The sequence below is a fragment of the Pteropus alecto genome, unplaced genomic scaffold (genome assembly GCF_000325575.1).
Source record: "Pteropus alecto unplaced genomic scaffold, ASM32557v1 scaffold146, whole genome shotgun sequence".
NCBI lineage: Eukaryota > Metazoa > Chordata > Mammalia > Chiroptera > Pteropodidae > Pteropus > Pteropus alecto.
In genome coordinates, this window is record NW_006442107.1 from 20,131,142 (window position 1) to 20,138,209 (window position 7,068).

General features: G+C 34.6%; 1 pseudogene; it reads right to left on the reverse strand.

Moving 5' to 3' along the window:
* Window positions 1-290: 290 nt before the first annotated feature.
* On the reverse strand, window positions 291-1,895 carry LOC102879778 (annotated as a pseudogene).
* Window positions 1,896-7,068: the final 5,173 nt, after the last annotated feature.

Here is a 7,068-nt window from a genome sequence, read left to right on the forward strand (position 1 = left end):
TTTCGTTTCTTCACATCAGTGCAGAATTATAATTGGAGACAGATTTCTACCCACAAAAGCTCCAGATGTTAAAACGTTTCCCAACATTGACTTAATACAGTGACAGCAACACCTTCCTCCTGTTCCTCCCAGTAGGGTTGAGATTGTACTGTATCCCCTACTGGTTTACCCTTCCCACCCTTCCTCTCCACCCCATAAAAGGTAACATTTTCCTTGGGTGCAGAAGCTCCTTTATAGTGTCCAAGATCGAAAGACTCTTAATTATGGGGCTGCAGCTTAAGTGTATGAGATTAAACCCCATAAAAAGTTGCCAGATGCTCTTTTAATGGAAGTAAAACCGGTCAGAAAAATACCTCCAATTTTCATCCCCAACTTGATTTTTAAATCCGTGAAGGATCTTATAGAACATGTTTCTCAGATCATCTTTTGGGTTGATCCATAATGCAACATCACAAAAAATATAAAATATTGGATTACTCCTCTGGGATTCATACTGATCATGGTACAAATCACACGAAATACTGAATCCTTTTCCTCATTGTCTTTTATGTTTCTCAGAGAGGTGCACCAGGGTCTTATAAAGTGCTGTGGCATGGGGACCACCTCTTGAGGACAAACATAACCAAGATGACCAATTATTGCTATATTCTCTAACAATGTCGTTGGTACATTGATTCTGTTCATGATGTCTACAAGCTGGTACAACACCATAGGAATATAAGGCTGCATCTCTACAGCCATTTGAATAGAGATTTCTCTGATTGCTCATGTGACATTATTGCAGACTGAAATGAACTCTGGATTTACAGTAGTTTCCAATATTGGCATGAAATCAGCTGTACAAGTCTTACCATGCTGAAAGTAAGCTTTTGTCAGGTCATGTAATAGGAAGAAAAAAACTCTGTGGAACTTCTGGCATTTTATCCTGCATGTACTGATACATGTTAGAATGTTACTTCAGGCTACCAGCTGTTCAATGCTGCCTCCCTGTCCTTCATCCAGGCTACTGAGTAAATCAAGAGCCACTATCATAAAATCTTTATCTAGAGCCTCATATTGATCTGGTTGAGTATTGTTCAGCATGACTTGTACAAGAGTCTTCTGACTAGGTTTACACAATGCTGATACACAGGTTCACAGTATGGAAGGGAGCCAGACTGTAGGGCAGTGGCAACTAAAAATAGTAAAGGGAAGAAAGTAAAGGGAAGAAATCTTTATCTTCATCCTTAACATGTTCTACTTCTGGTTTGTTTAAACGTTGTCCCACTGAATCTGTTAATGTTCTTATGGCTTCATAAATATTGAGTAGGTTCTTATGCTGGTATTTACTAAATGTGAAGACAAAGGTATCAAGTATAGAAACAAGGTAAGAAACAAGTTCTGTACAAGTCTCCTTTTCTAGGGTAGCAAAGGCACTGCAAGAAGCTTCTTGTACTCTCGTTGCTATCTAGGATATGTCTCAGCAATTTTGTTATTATGGCTTCAGGTACGTGTTTGGCAACTGGCTGACTACCCAGTGTACGTAATGGCTAAGAGTCTATCCAGCATGTTATGGAACGCACAAGAGCCATTTTATCAGAGAGGCTCTGAATATGGTGAAGAATAAGCTCAGGCAGGTATAGAATCATGCCTTGCATGCAACCTTTGACAATTGCTCATAAAACGAAGATGCCTGATTCTTTAATGACCCATTCATGATGAAAAAGTAATTCTTTCAAAATATGTGTCTTCCTTACAGGTACATCTTTACATATTGATTGCTCAGCCGAAGCGAGCCAAAATTCACAGGCTTCCAAAGCCACATTTTGATCTTCATTGTAGGTCCTCTGTAGCTTGTACTCAACTATATTATGCATGTGAGGAAGCAGGCAATCCATTTGAACTTCAAGCAACATCACAAGTGCCCGGCATATATTTTCCCCAGAGATATATTTTTATTAATTGATGGTAGGACATGAGCCTCTTTAATTTTGAGAACAAATTTTATCAAATAACTCTGTGTTTAACCGTGATTACACATGAAGTAGAGAAAAAATGAAATGGACTGAGATGTCTACTTTGGTGGCTAGAGAAATAATGATGACAACTAAAATAACAGAAGACAACAGTTCGGAAGTGTGTGAGAACATATTGATTTTGTACAAATAGGTTAATGGAAATTGGTAAAAAATAGATTGGGATTGGAGAATAAAAATTAATTCACAAGCATGTAAATGGTATTTTGAGACAATGAAACTGAATATGATTTTTCAGGGAGAAAATTTAGGGTGGAAATGAGAGAAGACTGGTAATAGAACTATGAGACAATGACCCTCATGGGCATGTAGAGGGAAAAACACCAGAGAGGAAGCTTGAAAAATATACCTTTTCAGTTGTTAAATGAAATGGTATGGGAGTGTAGAGCAGGGCAAAATTTAATGTCTTTTGATAAACTGAGAAATTTTATAAACCTGTGCTTTTCAAAAAGATGGCTATATTGTTATTTGAATAACCATTTATAGTTTACACAGTATATATTCATAAATTATTTAGTTAAATGGAAATAAAATGGATAGATGAAAATTTTAAACATTATAATTATATTTACATTACGATTTTGTGGTTTATAAATTAATTAGTACTAGTGGCTTATAATGAATGCAAAATTTTTCTATCTCACTAGTGCTATGGTTTCAATCTCACATATTTTATATTTCATACTAGGAAACCAAGGTCAAATAATATTTCCACACAGTAATACTTTTCAGTGAGGATGTAGATCCACAGAATATCTTATACATCACTGGTAAAAGTTTAATTGGCATTATCTCCTGAAGTTGCTCATTCATTTTACCATGACTCAGCAAATTCCACTATCAGGGAACTCTCCATTAAAGAAAATTTTGCACATTTACAAAGGAAACATATGAAAATATCATAGTATTATTTCCAATGATAAAAAGTGAAAATAGTACAAATGCCAATTTATGGGAGACTGGATTAATAAAAATACATATTCTCACAATAGAATATTATCAACTTTCAAAGGGAATGGATTATAGCAAAAACAATACCATAGAAAATCATAACAATGAATACTATAGAAAAAAATTGTTCCAAAAGATTATTTGTGGCATGCCTTTTTGTAACATTAAAAAGAACTAAAGCAAATAAACTAACAAATGATACATACAGATGCAACATTTTATTTTTTAAAAAGAGCTAGGAAATAGTGAACACAGAATTTTGGATGATGGCTATCTTGCATAGTAGAGCCAAGAAGGAAGTGCTGAGGGAGAAACCATGTAATTAGATGTATATTATGCTCAACACAGTAGCTTTGGTTTGGGAATGGCGAATTAGCAGATGTTAGCTACATTTTTCAAAAACACTAAGTAAATAACTAACCAATAAAAACAAACCATCTATGGGTTAATGACATCAATGTCATGGCACAAGGACATGATTCATCCAATACCGTGCATCTGAGGTCCAACAGGTAAAAATTATTTAAATGAATTGTTTACAACTGAAACATAAAAGGAAAGTTGTTAACCATGCTCTGTTGTGGTTATTAGATAGTTTTACCTTTCCTTAGCTGAAACATAAACTCTCTTCGTATATGCTGTGAGACTGGGCGAGGGCATCTCTTGTTCAGAGATATTATCTTTTCCAGATGCAGAAATATTTTTTTTAAATAGCTTGTGTTAAAATCTAATAAGAAATCATTTTATTCACTGTTTGTGTAAGTTCAGAAAGAGTTTATTTCAATTTGATTATTTGCTGTCTTTATAATAAGAAACTGTTCTTGAGGCTTATAAAATATTGTTAAAAACTGTAAATCCTGAATCTTGCAAGCCAGACTTTGCTAGTTTCTTTTTTCTCTTTCTTTTTCTTCTTTTCTGAACACCTTTTTCAGTCTTATCTTTCACACTTTAGTTAATTGCCCAAGTTTGTAGTGAATCATTTTGATAACAACAGCTACTCATGTTGTATTTCACTCTTAACTGACTGTTGGCCTCTGAATTCCCTTGTGGTACTTGGAGATTACAAACCTTTTTAGCAACTGGGTATTTTTGTTCGCCTTTTTATTCAGCACATAACACAGGGTGAATTCCTTGTGTGTTTATAGCATAGTATAAATAGGGAGGTGTTCCAATCAGGAGGCCATTATGTTTCAATAGGTGTGTTATATTCATTTATGTTGAGTTGCACTCACCTCACCAGGAGGCCTTATTCTTTGTTGACAGTCATTTTGCTGAAGTAAAAGCATTTTTGTGTTATATTTTAAAATAAACCATATTCTTAATTTTTTTTTTTTTTTTTTTGAAATCTTGATTCTCAAGAAAAGAGTGCCTCCTGGCAGTTATTTTCTATGCTCACTGTGTTGATCCCATTGGAAATAATGCTAGAATGTTTGTATTACAGAAAGAAGACACTCATATACATGGATGCTTCTTTGGATATGTTAATATTCAGTTGATATGCAGCAGTAGGGCCTTACTGATTATTAAAATATTGAAATTCTTCTAAACTGGTTCCTAGATATCCTCTTGTCTAAGCTTCTCAAATATCCTTCCATTGTTTCAGATTCTCCCCCAAGACCCCAGAAAGTACTCTCAATCCTGCCACTGAATGGTTAATACCTCGGAAATGGGATTTAGTCTAGTTCTACAGCAATGTATATTACTCTTACAATTTTTATAACAACAATTATGTCATACCCATTTTTAAATAAGTTTGACTATCATCCCTGGATAATCCTTTTTCATTGTATGAATAATTGGTTCAAGACTTCATAGGAAAACTGAGGACTGCTCAAATCTTCAAGAAACAGTGACTAATTAGCAAGGTTAACTTAGGTTGATAAGTATAATCACAGTGATAAATATAATCCCCAATGCTTATAAAAATGCATTTTAATAAACTTATTGTAAATAATACCTACTCTGTCTTCTACATTATTCAGCAGATTAACGCTTTTCTTGTGTGCATTGCCCAAGAGATAGACACTGAGAGAAAGGTTCAAATGCAAGTCATTTATTTGGGAGGAACAAGGAACACCAGCAATGAAATCAGAAAGTCACACAAGAAAGGGAGGCAGCCCATACAGTATCTGCATTAACACTGAGAGAGAAGCTTAATCCCACAGGGAAACTCAGCATTGTTGAGATGTGTGTTTCAGAATGAAGGGGAACAGAATTTCTCACCCCAAAATATTTCTTTTTGGCATAAATGTTATTTTGAGCTGATTATTATTAAGAAAAAGTAGACACAAGAAAAACTGAAAATGAGTAGTAGAAGTTACCCTTGTTTAAGAGACATTTACATTTATAAGATAAACCTCTACTCATAAGTGTGTCTCCCTCCCTGTATCAGCAAGAGAAGTATGACTTAATCTCTGGAAACTGAGATGGAGAAGGCAGAAAATTAAATCTACGTAACAATTACACCCATGCTTTGCCTGGTAAACTCTCATAACTGGCTCCCCTTCACCCAAGATCTTCTGTCTTTAGCTGGAGATGGTATTTAAGATGGTGACTTGGGCCATTTCAGAAAGTTCCTCAGTATTCTTGGGTATAAGTTCTCCCCTGTATACAGGAGGTATACATGTTATTAAATGTCTGTTTGTTTTTCTCTTGTTAATCTGTCTTTTATTACAGAGATGTCTCTGTCAAGAACCTAAAAGGGTAGAGGGAATATTATTTTCCTCTCTTTTAAGAATAACCCCACTAATGGATCAAGTGAGTCATATCTATATATTCACACAGCTGGTGATTGGTTGAAGGCTCCTCCTCAGAATGTTAATTCCTTGGCATCTCTGATCTGTGAGACCTGGAACAGAGCAGCCTTCAGGAGAAAGCCTTCAGACAGAGTGCCCAATACTGGCCTGCAAAATTCTGCCTTCTGAAGTGATAAGGACAGATGGATATGGACTGAGCGCTGATAGCAGCAACTATAATTACTTTATTATCATCAGAGGTAGGTTCCATGTTTTGCAGCCCTTGAATCGCTCTTTTCAACTATCTTCGTCGAAGATCCATTTTGCTGTGATAAAGAACTATTTATTTTAGCCTTTTGGGAAGAGATAGAATTGAAAAGTTTCTTTTAGAAAGGTCATGTTCCTTAAAATAAAAGAGCTTAGTAAATTTGAAGTCTTTGAGGATTAACTTTCCTTCCAATTTCAAGATTGCCTCCTACGTTCATGCAAGGCAATATTTATTTCCATCTGTGCAACTTTCAATGTGTTCAGTAGGTAGCAGTTTACCTTTATTCTCTCAAACATTTAAAGAATAATAGAGTTAGGTTTTCTCTCTTAAATACCCTACATGTACTCATTGGAATACAGAATGAGGTAATGATAGTGAGTTCAGACAAGCCAACTGTACAGTTCCATCATAGGAAGCTGTTCTGGTTTAGCTGATAATAATGTACTCTTAAGACCCCAAAAATGTGTTGAATAATATACTCGAAGTATTATAATCATTTCAGAAAATTTGGATAATTCAAAAACATATAAAGAAGAAAATAAAAATCTCTTACAATTTTACTATCTAGCAATAATTACTATCATCGTTTGTCATATTTATTTCCATTCTTTTTTCTATACCTATTTTTATATCATTAAGATAATGTTTACAAACACTTTTTTCATTCTATTACAAAATACATTCCCTAGGCTAATGGATCTTAAACTTTAGTGTGCCTCAGAATCACCTACAGGCTCTGTAAAACGCAGATGGCTGGGCTTCATTATCTCTAATTGGTTAGGTCTGGGGTAGAATCTGAGCATCTACAAGTGAGAGGATCTAACAAGTTTCCATTTGAGAATGGTGCTGTTAATCTGATGACTCACTTACAGAACCTAGGTTTTTAAACGTTTTATGCATTGGAATGAAGGTAATATTATGTTTCTTCATTAGGGAACAGGTACAGATGTGTGTTTATTTTGTGAAAATTCATCCACTATGAGTTTTTATATGTATGTTATCCATCAATAAAACTTTAGAAAATTTCAAAGGCATGATTGTAATGACTTACTAATATTTTATTCATTCATGTGTCATAATTTACTTAACCATGACCTTA